Source organism: Aquarana catesbeiana, linkage group LG02 (genome assembly GCF_042186555.1).
Source record: "Aquarana catesbeiana isolate 2022-GZ linkage group LG02, ASM4218655v1, whole genome shotgun sequence".
NCBI classification, from domain to species: Eukaryota; Metazoa; Chordata; class Amphibia; order Anura; family Ranidae; genus Aquarana; species Aquarana catesbeiana.
Window position 1 is genome coordinate 362,735,422 of NC_133325.1, and position 18,723 is coordinate 362,754,144.

An 18,723-nucleotide genomic window follows, 5' to 3' on the forward strand; every position below is an offset into this window, starting at 1 on the left:
TGATACTCTGGGGGCTCTGCCGTAAGGTGGGACTCTGGGGGCTCTGCCATAGCGTGCCACTGTGGGGGCTCTGCCATAAGGGGAGATTCTGATGTAAGCGGGGACTTACTCTGCGGACTGTGATGTATAGGGAGAATGTTGGGACTTTGGTGTAAGGGAGGACTCTGATGTGAGCGTGGCGCTCATCCTGACTGCTGTACTCTATATGTTGTTTTGTTTGTTACTTACTCCTGACCCACGTACTCTGTACATTATACTGTACATAGACCTGACCAAGGTGTTGTCTCAACAGTTGCTGGTTTTAATTAAAGGGATTGTAAAGTCTTGTTTTTTTATTTATTTTTAAATAACAAGCATGTCATACTTACCTCCTCTGTGCAGTTGGTTTTGCACAGAGCAGCCCAGATCCTCCTCTTCTAGGGTCCCTCTTCGCTGCTCCTGGCCCCTCCCTCCTATGGAGTGCCCCCACAGCATGCAGCTGTCTGGGGGGCCCCAAAATCTCCTTTTGCTGGGGGCCCCATGAGTTGTCAGTCCGCCCCTGGTTGTAACGAGTGGTTATTTGAGTTACTGTTGTCTTTCTATCATCTGGAACCAGTCTGCCCATTCTTCTCTGACCTCTGACATCAACAAGGCATTTTCCTCCACACAACTGCCGCTCTCTGGATATTTTCTCTTTTTCGGACCATTCAGTGTAAACCCTACAGATGGTTGTGCATGAAAATCCCAGCAGATCAGCAGTTTTTAAAATACTCAGACCAGCCTGTCTGGCACCAACAACCATGCCATTTTCAAAGTCACCTAAGCCCCCGTTCACATCAGCGCGATTTGACATGTGATTTGACATGTCAAATCACATGTCAAATCACAGCCTAGTGCTGTTGCCGTCTGAATTGGGGTGACGCCAACTTTGCAGCGCCACACCAATTTCCAAAAGTATAGTTCCTGCACTACTTTTGGCAACTTCAGGGGCGATTTCAATAGACATCTGTGCATGAACTCACACAGATGTTTTTCAGATTGCCCCCTGAACTCGCACTGAAATGCGGGTTTGAAATCATGCGAGTTCAGCTGAACTCGCATGATTTCAAACCCGCTTCAGTATGAACGAGGGTTAAATCCCCTTTCTGATACTCAGTTTGAACTTCAGCAAGTTGTCTTCACCATATCTAGATGCCTAAATGCAATGGGGGTTATTTACTAAAGGCAAATCCACTTTGCACTACAAGTGCACTTGAAAGTGCACTTGGAAGTAAAGTCGCTGTAGATCCGAGGGGAACATGCAAGGGAAATAAAAAACAGCATTTTAGCTTGCACATGATTGGATGATAAAATCAGCAGAGCTTCCCCTCATTTCATAGCTTCCCCTCAGATCTACAGTGACTGCACTTCCAAGTGCACTTTCAGTGCACTTGTAGTGCAAAGTGGATTTGCCGTTAGTAAATCAAAGCCATTGAGTTGCTGCCATGTGATTGGCTGATTAGCAATTTGTGTTACCAAGCAATTGAACAGGTGAGCCTATTAAAGTGGCCGGTGAGTGTATATAAACTATATAATATCAAAAAAATATAAACATAAACAATATTTTTTGTGCTGCTAATACTAGGGCTTGGAATAGACTGTGAGCTCTAAAAACTATATAATATTAAGAAAATATAAACATAAATAATACATTTTGTGCTGCTATTGCCATGTAGTGCCTAGTACACGCGATAAGAAAATCGGATGAAAAATCCCGCTTTCGAAGTGATCATCTGATAATCCGATCGTTAGCATACAGCTTTTGAGAGCCAATCACGGCAGTTCCTGAGAAAATATCAAGCATGAAAGATCTTTTCCTACAACAATTTTCATGTAATTAGTATAGTACGAAGACCATGCATGCTCGGAAATGAAAGAATACATTACATGACTTCCAGGTTGTATTCGGTCATACAAGAATTTTCATAACTTTAGTAACCTATTGGTTTTGGATATGAGACTAGCATACAAAAAAAAAAATTAAAAAATTGGACGATAATTTTTCCCGATATTCTCATCATGTGTACTACGCATTAGACACTTCATTTTCTTTGGTGAACACCTTTTCCAATGCTTCATTTCCTCATGTTTTCAGAAGAAACATAGGGGTTGATTTACTAAAGGCAAAAAGACTGGGCATCCTTTAAGCCGAACCGGCGACACTATGCTGTATAATTACTTCTTTTGGATACGTCCTCCAGCCGAATCACCAGGCCCCTCTATAGACCAGCACGCTGCGTGATCTCTCCAAGACGGGTCCTCCCCTGGGATCTCCTCGGTTGTCCAGCTTCGTCACACAGGACTGACAGCTCAGGACCATTCCTCGGCTGCGGTGGTAGGCCCCAGACAAGCCTCTGGACCCACCCCTGCGCCGTAGCATCGTGGGCCTCCCGATCGGAGGACCACGAGGTAGCTCCTTAACGCATACCTGTTGGCCAGGAGGGCCAGCAGGTGGCTGCAAAATGACGTTAGAACATGGCGTCTGTCCCATAAATACCCCCTTCCCAGAATGCAACTCCGAGGACTATCTCCACCGAGCTTGTCTCCGAGACAGAGGAGCATCTATACACTTCGACACGTTGCCCTTCCAACACTGACTAATGGTAACAGCGACACCCACCGGTCAGTACGGAAGCACACACAACATCAGCCAAGCTGGAACAGAGGTGAACTTTTAACCTTCCTAACACACAATTTACTAAATTTACCTAACCTGCGGTAGATTGTAAATCTACCAGCGCTACACAAACATTCAAACAACCAAACAAAACATTTGGAATTGTATATCCAGAAGGGTACAATTTCCAAGAATGCCTTGGCATTTCTCACAACTTGCACAGAGCTCAAGTGGGTGGAACAGTAAGGTGAATCAGTAAACCATGTACGTAGTTACATATAGTTACATAGTACGGTAGGTAAGGTTGAATAAAGACAATAGTCCAACCTGTGTAGGTGCACATGTGTCAGTGTCTAGAATTATTTCCCATATATCTGTATGTTGTGCTCTTTAAGATGCAAATCCAAGAGTGTCTTAAAAATATCCATACTCCCCGCTGCCATCACCAATTGTGGAAAAGAGTTCCACATCCTTACTGCCTTGACAGTAAAAAACCCCCTGCGCAGGTTAAGGTTAAACTGCTTCTCCTCCAATCTCATAGTGTGTCCCCGTGTCCTCAGGGCCGGATTTGCCACAAGGCCACCGAGGCCAGGCCTCAGGGCGGCAGTGGTGCAGGGGCGGCACCGCTCCTGCGGCGACTTCGCGGCCGCCCCCCCCCTTTCGGGCTGCTCGTTAAAGTTGATTAAGGGCACCGGTGCCCTTAGAAAAGATGGCCGCAAGCCGCCCACTACTGCGCATGCGCAGTTCTGAAGCGGCCGGGCTCGGGAAAGCTTGTATGCGCTCGGCCAGGTGGCGCATGCGCAGTAGCGTGATTTCGCCGCCCGGCGCCATTTTTGAAAAGATTAAGAAGTAATGTCAGCGGTGCGGCGGCTGGGGGAGAGAGATGACATCTCTCATTGCCAGCACCGCTGTTCCACCCTCCTTCATCTGGTGGCAGACAGGCAGTGTGGCAAGTGACATCAACATCTGGTGGCAGCGTGGCAAGTGACATCAACATCTGGTGGCAGTGTGGCAAGTGACATCCCCATCTGGTGGCAGCGTGGCAAGTGACATCCCCATCTGGTGGCAGCGTGGCAAGTGACATCCCCATCTGGTGGCAGCGTGGCAAGTGACATCCCCATCTGGTGGCAGCGTGGCAAGTGACATCAACATCTGGTGGCAGCGTGGCAAGTGACATCAACATCTGGTGGCAGCGTGGCAAGTGACGTCTCCATCTGGTGGCAGCATGGCAAGTGACATCCCCATCTGGTGGCAGCGTGGCAAGTGACATCCCCATCTGGTGGCAGCGTGGCAAGTGACATCCCCATCTGGTGGCAGTGTGGCAAGTGACATCAACATCTGGTGGCAGCGTGGCAAGTGACATCAACATCTGGTGGCAGCGTGGCAAGTGACATCTCCATCTGGTGGCAGTGTGGCAAGTGACGTCTCCATCTGGTGGCAGCATGGCAAGTGACATCCCCATCTGGTGGCAGCGTGGCAAGTGACATCCTCATCTGGTGGCAGCGTGGCAAGTGACATCTCCATCTGGTGGCAGTGTGGCAAGTGACGTCTCCATCTGGTGGCAGCGTGGCAAGTGACATCCTCATCTGGTGGCAGCGTGGCAAGTGACATCCCCATCTGGTGGCAGCATGGCAAGTGACATCCTCATTTGGTGGCAGCATGGCAAGTGACATCCCCATCAGGTGGCAGCCAGGCAGTGTGGCAAGTGACATCTCCATCTGGTGGCAGCGTGGCAAGTAACATCTCCATCTGGTGGCAGCCAGGCAGTGTGGCAAGTGACATCCCCATCTGGTGGCAGCGTGGAAAGTGACATCTCCATCTGGTGGCAGTCAGGCAGTGTGTCAAGTGACATCTCCATCTGGTGGCAGCGTGGCAAGTGACATCCCCATCTGGTGGCAGCCAGGCAGTGTAGCAAGTGACATCTCCATCTGGTGGCAGCATGGCAAGTGACATCCCCATCTGGTGGCAGCCAGGCAGTGTGGCAAGTGACATCCCCATCTGGTGGCAGCCAGGCAGTGTGGCAAGTGACATCTCCATCTGATGGCAGCGTGGCAAGTGACATCCCCATCTGGTGGCAGTGTGGCAAGTGACATCCCCATCTGGTGGCAGCGTGGCAAGTGACATCCCCATCTGGTGGCAGGCAGCGTGGCAAGTGACATCTCCATCTGGTGGCAGCCAGGCAGTGTGGCAAGTGACATCCCCATCTGGTGGCAGCATGGCAAGTGACATCCCCATCTGGTGGCAGGCAGAGTGGCAAGTGACATCTCCATCTGGTGGCAGCGTGGCAAGTGACATCTCCATCTGGTGGCAGCGTGGCAAGTGACATCCCCATCTGGTGGCAGGCAGCGTGGCAAGTGACATCTCCATGTGGTGGCAGCATGGCAAGTGACATCTCCATCTGGTGGCAGCGTGGCAAGTGACATCTCCATCTGGTGGCAGGCATAGTGTCAAATGACAAGCGATGGTGGCAAGTGACACGCTCAGGGCTCCCAATGATTCTGCATTATGGTGAGTTGAACTATTTCATTTTACATTACAATGTAATGATAGAAATAATGCGTTTCAATCATCCTGACACCATACCAACCATGGTGCCGGGGATGATTGAGGCACTAACACCAGCAATTGCCCTGAAAAATTGCCCGCGTGTGGAGATATGTTTATAATTGAGCTATTGTAGCAGTCATCGATAAAGGACGAGAATGGTGGTTGGTGTGTGTGTGTGTGTGTGTGTGTGTGTGTGTGTGTGTGTGTGTGTGTGTGTGTGGTGGGGGGGGGGTATTGAAGGACCCGGCCTTGGGGCGGCAAAGGGAGTAAATCCGGGCCTGCGTGTCCTCGTACACTGCTTGAGACTGAATAGTTTGTTTCCTACGCTGGGATCACCATTGAGGTATTTGTAAATCGCTATCATGTCCCCTATCGAGCGTCCTTTCTCCAGCGAGAATAAATTTAGTGTTTGCAGTCGTTCCTCGTAATCAAGGTCCTCCAGTCCTCTTATTAATTTTGTTGCCCTTCTTAGGACTCTCTCCAGCTCTAGCACATCCCTTCTGAGAACTGGTGACCAGAACTGGACAGAAATTTCCAGATGTGGTCTAAACAGAGTTTTATAAAGTGGCGGGATTATCGTTCTATCTCTGTAATATATCCCCTTTTTATGCATGTTAATATTCTGCCGGCTTTGGTAGCTGCAGCTTGACATTATATGCTATTACTTAGGCCCCTTTCACAGTGGGGCGGGGGCGGTGTCGGCGGCGCTTTATTGTAAGCGGCGCTTTACCGTCGGTATTCAGCCGCTAGCGGGGCGGTTTTACCCCCGCTAGCGGCCGAGAAAGGGTTAAAAACCACCGCAAAGCTCCTCTGCAGAGGCGCTTTGCCAGTGGTATAGCCACGCTGTCCCATTGATTTCAATGGGCAGGAGCGGTGAAGGAGCGGTGTATACTCTGTTCCTTCACCGCTCCGAAGATGCTGCTAGCAGGACTTTTTTTCCCGTCCTGCTAGCGCACCGCTCCAGTGTGAAAGCCCTTGGGGCTTTCACACTGGAGAGACAGCAGCGGCTGTTTCCGGTCGGTTTGCAGGCGCTATTAGTAGTGCAATAGCGCCTGCAAACTGCCCCAGTGTGAAAGGGCCCTTAATCTGTCATCTACTAGGACCCCCAGATCTTTCTCCATCCTTGATACCCCCAGAAGTTCTCCCCCTAGTGAAGGGTTTGCATTTATGTTTTTTGCCCCAAGTGCATTACTTTACATATTTCCACATTAAACCTCATTTGCCATGTATTTGCCCACTTCATTATTTTGTTCAGGTCTTTCTGTAAAATGTCTATATCCTGATGTGAAGTTATTGCCCTGCTTAATTCTGTGTCATCCGCAAAAACTGAGATTGAGCTATTTATCCCATCCTCTATATCATTTATGAATAAATTGAATTAAATTGGTCCCAAGACAGAATCTTGGGGTACCCCACTTACCACTCCAGACCAGTCTGAGTACATGTTATTTATCACCACCCTTTGGACACTCCCCTGTAACCAATTGTTTACCCAAGAACAGACCTTATGGTCCAAGCCTGAGGACCTCAGCTAATAGATTAAGCGCTTATGGAGGACTGTATCGAATGCCTTTGCAAAATCCAGGTACACTAAGTCCACAGGCCTCCCCCTATCTAGATGGCAGCTCGCTTCTTCGTAGAATGTTAACAGGTTGGTCTGGCAGGAACGACCTTTTGTAAACCCATGCTGATTATTCCTAATTATATTTTTTTCCATAGTAAATTTTTGGATATAGTCCCTTATCATCCCCTCCAATAATTTACCAAAGATACAGTATCTCACAAAAGCTGGTGGATGTTAGAGACCTTAAGCTCCTGCTTCAACCTCTGTTTGTGGATGCCCCACAGATGCTCAATAAGGTTTAGGTCTAGAGACATGCTTGGCCAGTTCATCACCTTCACCCTCAGCTTCTTTAGCAAGGCAGTGGTCATCTTGGAGGTGTTTGTGGTTCTTACCATGTTGGAATACTGCTCTGTGACCCAGTCTCCGAAGGGAGGGAATCATGCTCAGCTTCTGTATGTCACAGTACATGTTGGCATTCATGGTTCCCTCAACGAACTGTTGCTCCCCTGTGCCGGCCGCACTCATGCAGGCCCAGACCATGACACTCCCACCACCATGCTTGACTGTAGGCAAGACACACTTGTCTTTGTACTCCTCACCTGGTTGCCGCCACACACGCTTGACACCATCTGAACCAAATAAGTTTATCTTGGTCTCATCAGACCACAGGACATGGTTCCAGTAATCCATGTCTTTAGTCTGCTTTTCCTAAGCAAAATCTTTGCAGGCTTTCTTGTGCATTTTCTTTAGAAGAGGCTTACTTCTGGGACAGCCATGCAGACCAATTTGATGCAGTGTGCGGCATATGGTCTGATGTGTGACAATTGTGACTGATCGATGAGCCTTACACTAATCGTATTGATCTATCGTCAATAATCGCCATTTTCTAGGCTATTAGACTAGGGATTGTGAAACAAACAGCATGGGGAGCTGGGGACTCTGCTGGGCCCTGACCTGGGAGACATGTACTAATGCAAAAACATTATTAAAAAAAGGAAGAGCAATTTTAATATTGAAAATGCCCAATGCCTATAAATATCCTGCCTGTGGGTGTCCTTTTCCTGCCCGTGAAGTGGCCATCTGTAAGATATATGCAGCCTACTACAGCAACACTGGCATTTACAAATGAAAAATAAATTCTTTTTAAATACCAGTAAATGTGAGCCTGGTGCTGAGAATTTTGGTAGGCCTTTTTATGGAAAGTCCACGGAGTTCCCCCCTACATCAGAGTAACCAGAGCTCTCCTTACATCAGAGTCCCCAAAGTTCCCCTTTATATCAGAGAACAGCAAGGGGGAACTCTGCAAACCCTGATGTAAACGGGAACCCTGCAGAATGTGATGTAAGAGGGAACACTGCAGACTCTGGTGGAAAGAGGAATTCTGATATAAGGGAGCATTCCTCTTACATGAGAGTCCACAGTATTCCCTCTTGCATTAGCATCCCTGCTTAGAGTCTCCAGAGTTCCCCTTTACATCAGGGTCCACAGGGTTTCCCCTTACAGATCAAGGGGGAACTCTGCAGACCCTGATGTAAAGGTGAACACTGTGGATTCTAGTGTAAAGGGGAGCGCTGAGGTGAGGGGTTTCTGGTCACTGGCGTCCCCCCTTACATCAGCATCTGCAAAGTGAATACACTATGGCAAGGAGGAACGGTGATGTAAAAAGGGAGTGAGGACACTGATATAAGGAGGGAGAGAGAGATGGGGAAGATGAAAAAGTAGATGAGAGAGATGGAGGAAGGGGTTGGAAAGAGGGGGTGAAAGAAAAAGAGAGAGAGCGGCTTAAGAGTGGAGTAAGAGAAATAGAAAGGGGATGAGAGAGAGAAAGAGTGAGAGGGGGATGAGAGCGAGAAGGGGGGGGTGAGAGAGAGAGGGGGGGAGGGAAAGAGGGGGGTGAGAGAGAAGGAGGGGGGGTATTTGGTATGTCTGCTACTCTCAATTATGGCCCCAGGCTGCTCTCCCCTAAGCTCGGGCAGCCAGAATCTAGAGTCACCTCTGTAGTAAGCCTTTTCACAGGAGAATGTGCACTGTATGGGAATGGAGTGTGCCCGAGGCAGACACAGCAGAGTGAGGTTGGGAGGTGGAGCAGATTCAGCATCCTTCCATCCTGTTCATTCAGTACACTGTGCTGGGCACTGCCAATCCTGTATCTCAATATCTCACTCATAGGATTCCAGTTAGTGAAATATTGCAGGATCAGCACAACACAGTGCACCCATACCAAGCTCACAGGCAGAAACGCTTCGACCAGCAAGGTTTACTGGATTACTCTGAGTGTGTGCTGTGTGACAGGGCAAAGTGGACCCCCTCCCTTTCCCTTGGGGCTCGTGTTACCTGCACACTCCTGCATGTCTGCACACTAGTTGATAACCACAGGGCTTGGCCTATATTAAGGTAGGGGCCTGGAGCTGCATCTCCAATAGCCCTACGTTAATCCGGCCCTGGACACACCCACTTCACCACACACAGAAACAGAGCTGAGGCTGTCAATCAGCTGTAGATCCATCCCCATCACCATTTTTCTCTCAGTGTCAAAACTTGCCAGAAGTGATTCATGCTGATAGCGGAGGAACAAAGCAGCAGGCAGAAAAGACACTATGTTCTTAATTGAGACAGGTACACACTATAGAGGGATATGGTTAGATCACATTTCATGTCCGAGGTTTACAACCTATCAGGAACCATGAATCAGCCCGAGACAGAAGTATAGTTAAATCACACTTGTTTAATAATAAAAAGGTGTTCAGTAACCGGATCGGGTAGTCAGCCAAGCAAATGTCAGAGAGTCAGAGATAAACGTGGTAGTACAGCAAGATGTTGACAAAGGCGAAGGCAGAGATCAAGTGAGCTGGACGACTTTAAGTAGGCAGGACTGACGAGCAGAATCAACAACAGCTGGTTAACTGTGGAGAGAGATGGGAGCTGGCAATTATCTGACAGCTGAGAAGCCAGCTCAGAGAAGGAAGGGCTGAGCCCAGCCCTGACAGTACCCCCTCCTCAACGACCCCTTCCCCTTGGAGGACCACTGTGCTTGAGGGGAAAACGTCTATGGAATTTATGGAGGAGGACAGGGGCATGTACGTCTGAGGATGAGACCCAAGAGCGTTCCTCCGGACCGTACCCCTTCCAATGCACCAGGTACTGTATGCGCACACGGAACCTACAGGAGCCAACAATGGATTGTACTTCATACTCCTCATGGTTCTCAACCTGTATAGGGTGAGGACGTGGCACTGAGGTGGTAAAGCGATTGCAGACCAAAGGTTTCAATAAGGAGACATGAAACACATTTGAGATGTGCATACTAGGAGGAAGGTCCAAGACGTAAGCCACTGGGTTAATCCTGCGAAGGATACGGAAAGGCCCAATAAAACGAGGTGCGAACTTCAAAGAGGGAACACGAAGTCGGAGGTTGCGATATGATAGCCATACTCTGTCCTAACCTGATAGGAAGGTGCAGGCAGGCATCTGTGGTCAGCATGGAGTCTGTACGTATCGTTAGCATGTTGCAAAACCTCCTGAACTTGTGCCCAAGTGGACGAAGACCACGGAGATGCTCCTCTAACGCAGGAATACTCTGCGGAACAAACGAGTCAGGCAACATGGAAGGTTGGAAACCATAATTCGCCATAAACGGGGACAATCGGGAAGCAAAATTCAAGGCACTGTTGTCAACAAACTCTGCCCACGGTAATAGGTCTGACCAGTTGTTATGATGGTCAGAAATATAGCAACGTAAGAATTGCTCCAAGGACTGACTGGCTTGCTCTGCTGCCCCATTAGATTGCGGGTGATACGCAGAGGAGAAAGCAAGCTGAATTCCCAACTGTGCACCAAAGGCTCGCCAGAACCGGGAGACAAACTGACTACCCCTGTCCGAGACAATCACCTTGGGTAACCCATGTAAGCGAAAGACCTCACGAGCAAAAATGGAAGCCAGTTCCTTAGAAGTGGGCAGCTTCTTAAGTGGAATACAATGACACATCTTTGAGAACCGGTCAACCACCATAAGGATAACAGTGCTGCCTTGGGTGTTGGGTAACTCCGCAATGAAATATTACATAGACAGGTGGGTCCAGGGCCTCTCTCCATTGAGTATGGGTTGTAGGAGGCCCACTGGAAGGTGTCGTGGAGTCTTACTCTGAGCACACACAGAACAGGCAGCTACGAAGGCAGTTACATCAGCCCGTAAACTAGGCCACCAGAATTGTTGGGAAATGGCCCAAACGAGCTGATTCTTCCCAGGGTGGCCAGCTGCCTTGGGAGAATAGTAAGTCTGGAGCACGGCAGTAAGGAGACTCTCTGGGACAAAGCAGCGGTCACAAGGTTTCTCAGGAGGAGAATGGACCTGAGCAGCAAGAATTTTGTCACCCAAAGGAGAAGTAAGACTGGTGCGAACCATAGCCAGAATACGATCAGGAGGAATCACAGGAACCGGAACCGACTCCAACTTGGAAGTGGAGGAAAATTGTCGCGACAAGGCGTCAGCCCTTACATTCTTAGTACCAGGTAAGAATGAGACAATGTAATTAAAACTCGACAAGAAAAGAGCCTATTGCGCCGTTCTGGGAGAGAGGCGCTTAGCCTCAGACAAGAATGTGAGAGCCAACAGCTCTCTGTCACCAATCTCGTAATTGCACTCTGCAGGTGACAATTTCTTGGAAAAGTAGCGACACGGATGCATAGCGCTCTCGGAGTTAAAATGTTGAGACAGAAGGGCGCCAACTCCAGTTTTAGAAGCATCAACTTCTAGGATAAAAGGCAATGTAGGATCAGGATGTGCCAACACAGAAGCAGAAACAAAGGCAGCCTTGAGACTCTCAAAGGCCTTAATGAACTCCGGAGACCAACTCTGTGGGTTACTGTCCTTTCTGGTCATATCAGTCAGGGGCTTGACCAGAGACGAGAAGTTACGAATAAAATTTCTGATAATAGTTGACAAAGCCCAGGAAATGCTGCAGAGCACGTAAACCCACGGGTCGTGGCCACTGTAGGACTGCCAAAAGTTTCTCTGGGTCCATCGAAAAACCAGCAGTGGAAATGACATAGCCCAGGAATTGAACCTGTTCACGATGGAACTCGCACTTCTCCAGTTTACAATAGAGATTGTTTTCTCTTCGTTTCTGAAGCACACGACAGACATCTGTGTGGTGGCTCTCCAGGGACTTGGAAAATATGAGGATATCATCGAGATAAACCACCACACATAACTGCAACAAATCTCGGAGGACATTGTTAATAAATTCCTAGAAAACTGCCGGGACGTTACAAAAGGCCAAAAGGCATTACGAGGTACTCATAATGGCCTGTTCTGGTATTAAACGCAGTTTTCCACTCGTCGTCCTTCTAAATCCACAAGATTGTATGCCCCTCTCAAATCAAGCTTCATGAGGCTGTCAAATAACTCTGTAATCAACAGAATCGGGTAGGCAGTCTTTATCGTGAAATGATTGAGACCCCTATAATCAATACAAGGTCTCAGTTCACCGCTCTTCTTCTTCACAAAGAAGAAACCAGCAGCAGCAGGAGACGAGGATTTGCAGATGAAACCTTGAGAAAGTGCGTCTGCAACATACTCCTCCATGGCCTTATCCTCCAAGACCGACAAAGGGTAAACCCGGCCACGAGGGGGTATGGCACCAGGTTGAAGGTCAATTGCGCAATCATAAGGCCGGTGTGGAGGTAAACTACCGGCTTGACCTTTGTCAAAGACATCGCTAAAATTGCGGTACTCCTCTGGCAGGGAGGAGAGTGAAGAGGTGCACAGGACCTTGGCTACCTTCTGGAAGCATGTCTCACTGCATTGTGGTGACTAGGAGAGAACCTCAGCACGGAGCCAATCAAAAGAAGGTTTGTGCCTCTGTAACCAAGGATAACCAATAACCAAAAACCTAGGTGAGGAAATAACTTGGTGAATCGCCCCTATGGCCATGGACAACGGAACCGTCTCATGAGTCACATGGGCAGGCTGTAGAGGTCTCCCGTCAAGAGCCTCAATGGCAAGTGGAGTGTCACGCAGCTGCAGGGGTATCGAGTGCTGCAATACAAAGGCAGCCCCAGAGTCGATTAGAGCCTGTATCTCGATGGACGACCCAGCCCAAGAAAGAGTGACCGAAACCAGGGGCTTATCCTTCTGGATAACTGGGGACGAAACAACGCCACCTAAGGTCTGTCCATGACAGGACCTCAAGGTTCGGCCGTTCCCTGGACGGGTAGGACAAGACTTCAAAAAGTGACCTGCCTGGCCACAATAAAGGCACAATCTCTCTCATCCGCAGAGAGACGCGTGAAGCCCAAGCCCAAGTGCATGGGTTCATCTTCACTGACTGACTTCATGACAGAATTCAATGGCGTAGTCAGCAACAGTTCTGGTACTCTGTTTGATGGACATGAGGCACTTGGCAGCAGAAGTGGAGCGTGCGGGAACGTCAAATACCCTTTTAAAGGAGGCCACAAAGTCAGGGTAACTCAAGACAACAGGTTTTTGCATCTCCCATGGAGGGTTTGCCCAAGCCAAGGCTCTCTCAGAAAGCAAAGATATCACGAAACCTACTTTGCTTCTGTCCGTGGGAAACGCCTGGGGCAGCATCTCAAAGTAAATTTCAACCTGGTTGAGAAACCCTCTGCATTGAACTGGATTGCCCCCAAATCGCTGGGGAAGCGGAGCGGAACCAGACCTACCTCTTATAGAGGTAATACTCGAGGCGGGTGCCTGCACAGAGACTGGCGCAGCAGCAGGGACGACCTGCAACTCAGGTTGTACCGGAGCAGCCACAGTGGGAGTTTCCAGGTGAGCCGTGCGACTCAGGAGCGTTTGTAACGCTATGGCAAACTGATCCATATGGTGATCTTGCTCATCCAATCTGGGAAAAATATTACCAACAAGTGGATTGACTGTATCTTCTGAATTTATGGCCTATCGCCTACTATCAGGAACCATCAATCAGACTAAGACAGAAGTACAGGGGGTCCCCGGGTTACAAACTAATTAGGGACTGTAGGTTTGTTCTTAAGTTTAATCTGTTTGTAAGTCGGAACAGGTACATTTTTTAAGTGTAGCTCCAGCCAAAAAAACTATTTGTAAGCTTTTTGGATAGCATAGGGAAGGGTTATCACCCATGTAACATGTAGCATTCTGTTAGTGAGTGCATATTTTAACCACTTCCCACTGGCAGGGCATACATGGACATCCTTCGGTTTCAGTGGTTATACCAGGATGATGCCTGCACCTACAAGCATCATCCCGGTATCAATGTTTTCAGCCAGCGATTCTGAACAAGGCAGAAGTGCTCCGAGTGGCTATTAGCCACCCGGTCATTTCTGCAGGTGGCGGAAGGGGGTCGCACACCCCTCCCGTCGCCTCTCCTGAGCTCTCCGGTCCCATTGTGGAGGCCGGGAGTGATGTGGCCGGCGGCGATGGCTGCCCTCTCTCTGTAACCCTGGAAACCGGGAGCAACGAGTAGTTCGTCACTCTGGTTCGGCCCCTTTGTTTACCTGGCCTGCAACGGCCAGGTAAGTAGCCGATCAGACCAATCTGTGTCTGATCGGCTACATGGGAGGCTAGAAGAGATATTTGTGGTCTAATAGACACTAAATCTCTCCATTAAGAGGACCTGTCAAGGCCCATGCGAGGGATGTTGTTCATCCTTTGTGATAGCAATAAAGTTAGTACAAAAAAATTTTTATAAACAAAAATATTTTTGTATAAAAAAATAAATATCAAAAAGTTAATTAAGTAAAGCGCCCTATCCCACTGTGCTTACACGCAAATGCGAACGCATGCATTACTCCCGCACGCATATGTAAACGACGATCAAACCACACGTGAGGTATTGTGGCAAACGTCAGAGCGAGAGCAATAATTCTAGCACCAGACTTCCTGTGCAACTCTAAACTAGTATTGTGTAAAGGCGTTTAAAGCGTCGCCTATGGAGAATTTTAAGCACTGTAGTTTGCCGCCACTCCATGGGCAGACGCAATTTTAAAGTGTGACACGTTAGGTACCTATTTACTCGGCGTATCATCTTTCACATCAAACAAAAAAATTCTAATTCATGAAAGTGTTTTTTTCCCAAAAAAATTTCATTTGAAAATCCGCTGCGCAAATACCTTGTGACATAAAAAGTTGCAACACCCACCATTTTATTCTACAGGGTCTCTGCTAAAAAAAAAATATATATATATATATATATATATATATATATATATATATATATATATATATATAAAATGTTTGGGGGTTCTAAGTAAATTTCTAGCAAAAAAAGTAGATTCCTACATGTCCTTCACAGGAGCGAATTGTCAAAAATGGCCCGGATGGGAAGTACTTATACTGCGGCAGGTCGGCTCCCCTGCACGAACTGGCGTACCTGTATGTCCGTGCATTGCACTCCCTTGTTATCTCTCGCTTTGACTATTGCAATTCCCTTCTCATTGGCCTACCTCTCCATATGCTATCCCCTCTTCAGTCTATCATGAATGCTGCTGCCAGACTTATCCACCTTACCAACCGCTCAGTGTCTGCCAACCCTCTACTCCAATCCCTACACTGGCTCCCAATCACCCAGCAAATGAAATTCAAAATACTAATCACAACATACAAAGCCATTCACAACTCTGCCCCGAGCTACATCACCAATCTTGTCTCCAAATATCACCCAAATCGACCTCTCCGCTCTTCTCAAGACCTCCTGCTTTCAAGCTCTCTCATCTCCTCCCATGCTCGTCTCCAGGATTTCTCCAGAGCCTCTCTCATCCTCTGGAACTCGCTACCTCCATCTATCTGGCTATCCCCTACTCTTGCTACCTTCAGGCGATCCCTGAAAACTCATCTCTTCAGGAAAGCCTATCACGTCTCCAACTAATCTCCTACCACTTCCAACAGCTCATTCCCCACAGTTACAACCTTTCGTACCACCTGCCCCACCCTATTAGATTGTAAGCTCTTCTGAGCAGGGCCCTCTTAATCCTCTTGTATTTTATTGTATTATAACTGTATTGTCTCCCTTTTATATTGTAAAGCGCTGCGCAAACTGTTGACACTATATAAATCCTGTATAATAATAATAATAAGGTGAGATTGCGGGCGCGCGCCCAGTGCTCACCATTGGAGATTGCTGTATGCAGAGGCAGAACGGGGATCTGCCATTGCAAACAAGGCGGATTCCCGTTCTGACAAGGGACATCTCAGAGATCTGCTATTCCCAGTGATATCTCTGTCATGTTCCAGGCAACACATTTAACCCCTTGATCACCCCCTAGTGTTAACCCCCGATCAGTGCATTTTTATAGCACTGATCAATGTAAAAATGTCACTGGTCCCAAAAAGTGTCATCTGGGGTCAGATTTGTCCGCCGCAAAGTTGCAATGCCGCTAAAAATCGCAGATCTCCATTACCAGTAAAAACAATAAATAAATAAAAGTCCCTAAATCTATTGCAGAGTTTGTAGACACGATAACTTTTGCGCAAACCAAATCAATATACGCCTATTGCGATTTTTTTTCCCCCAAAAATATGTAGAATATATATTGGCCTAAACTGATGATTACATTTTTTTTTTTTTGGTGTATGTATTATAGCAGAAAGTAAAAAAAAATTTTTTTTCAAAATTGTCAGTCTTTTTTTGTTTAACCACCTCAATACTGTGCATTTTCGCCCCCTTCCTGCCCAAGCCATTTTTCAGCTTTCAGCGCTGTCGCAATTTGAATGACAATTTCGCGGTCATACAACACTCGACCCAAATGAAATTGTTATAATTTTTTCCCCACAAATAGAGCTTTCTTTTAGTGGTATTTGATCACCTCTGCGGTTTTTATTTTTTGCGCTATAAACAAAAGAAGAGTGACAAGTTTTAAAAAAAACACAATAATTTTTACCTTTTGCGATAATAAATATCCAATTTTTTTTTCTTTAAAACAAATTTTTTCTCAGTTTAGGCTGATATGTATTCTTGTACATATTTTTGGTAAATATGTATGGTAGCATGTGCTGAATGTCAGAAAGACCTGGCAGTTTGTCTTTGAATCAAAAACTTCCTTATGACAAAACAAAATAAAACAGAATCATTTTACAATTTTACATATTTGGTACAAGTTTTTGCAGAAGATTTTAAGCATTCTTGAAATGTGACCCTATTTTAACACACAACACACCTGTGGAGATTACAGCAGGAAGCAATCCCTTTTTCACCCTTAAACTACTTTCACATGAGCAGTTAGGGGGGCGATAAAAAAACAGGTGGTTGAGCCATGTTTTTCCCACCCCCTCACCAATGAGATATGGTACCACCCGGAGCAATACACATTATCGCTGTACTACATGCAGAGTCTGACAGGCAGCACCATATATCAAACTCTCCCATGTAGGTGAAAGGGGCTGCTGTTGTGGTAGAGTCTTACAATTTAAAATTGTGGTTGAGCAATAAAAAAAAAAAAACACAGGCATCACAAGGTGGCTGCTAACCTCCTTTCACCGCCCTTTGAAAAGCAATCTACCATTGATTGTTTTTCAGAGGAGCAGTAAATATTATTGGTGGGATTAAAGCAGAATTAGGGAGATCCCAGCATGCCCTCGGTCGATGACGTTATAAAAGGGCGGTGCCATCACCTGGTGGCCTCACCCCTTAGTTATTTAAGAGCTGGCAGACAGCGGGACTGGAGTTTTTATTTATTTTTTTTTTTTACAGGTCAGCGGTGGGAGTTGCGATTGATCTGCACTGGGGGACTTTTTTTATTTTTTAATATACTTGTCAAAAACTTGGTTTTGTTTTTTTATTTACTTTTTTGGTGAATGAGTATGGGGGGTACTATGTCCCCCCTACTCATTTATATGGGGGGGGGGAATCTGGGAGCCCCCCCCCCCCTGAACCCCATCAACAAAGAGACAAGGTGGTTCAGAGTGGGGGGTGCTGAGCCCCATTTTTTTTTGCCCCTTTTTTTAATGACATTTGTGAAAGGCAAACCATTTTTGTATAGATTAAAAAAAAAACATTATAAAGACCTTTTTTTCCCCTTTTTCCCTTTTCTAGAAGTGATCACATTCCCTCCGTTCTCAGCTGTGTAAGGGCTGGGGGGGGGAGGAGACATAACAGCACACTGAGCTTCCCAGTGAATAGCTGTGCAGCGGAGGTGTGTCAGGACAAGTCTGATCATTAGAGAGATCAGAGTTCCCAGCACAGCTAGAAAACTGACCACGATGTGCTCTCCTGCTTAGTGTGGTCAGTTTTTAATAGGAAAGCAAGGGGACTAGCAGGAACAACAGGGATTTCACACAAGGAAAGCAATACAAAGACAACAGGATACTTTCTCATACAAGTACATGATACAGCAGGCTCATATTAGGAATATGAAATATTGGGGTAACAAACGCTTTACATTTCTAGATGTTCCCTCTAAGACAGTAAAAATTCCACTTTTTGAGTTTAAGTCATTTTAATGCAATGCAAACTTTGTTATAAACCGATTATAGTAAACCATATAGCAAAACTTTGACAATATATAGTATACAATGTAATTGCAGCAGTCACTCGATCAAATCAGAAGCATGACAGCACTATCTGCTTTTTCCATTCTTATCTACCTTTATTAGAAAAGTTTGCACAGTCGTACTTTACACAGCTCAGTATACTTTATGAAACCAAGTTCAGCTCTAGTTTTTTTTTTTCACATTTTCCCAAACAAATAAAAATAATGAATGCATAATAGCCCACGGTTGTGAAATTGCTGGACATGCAATGTGTTTGGCGGTAACACAGCAAACATTGGCACAACCCAGATAGCATATCCCCAAATGAACTGTTATTTTGGGTGTTTTATAGGTTGTTGTAAATGATTTGGTATCAAACTACTTTTAAATGTCATTTACTTTTTAGAACATATGAAAGCGATATTAAAGCCTTGTTTTTTTGTTTTAAGTAGCAAACATGTTATACTTACCTGCTCTGTACAGTGGTTTTGTGCAAAGCAGCCCGAATCCTCC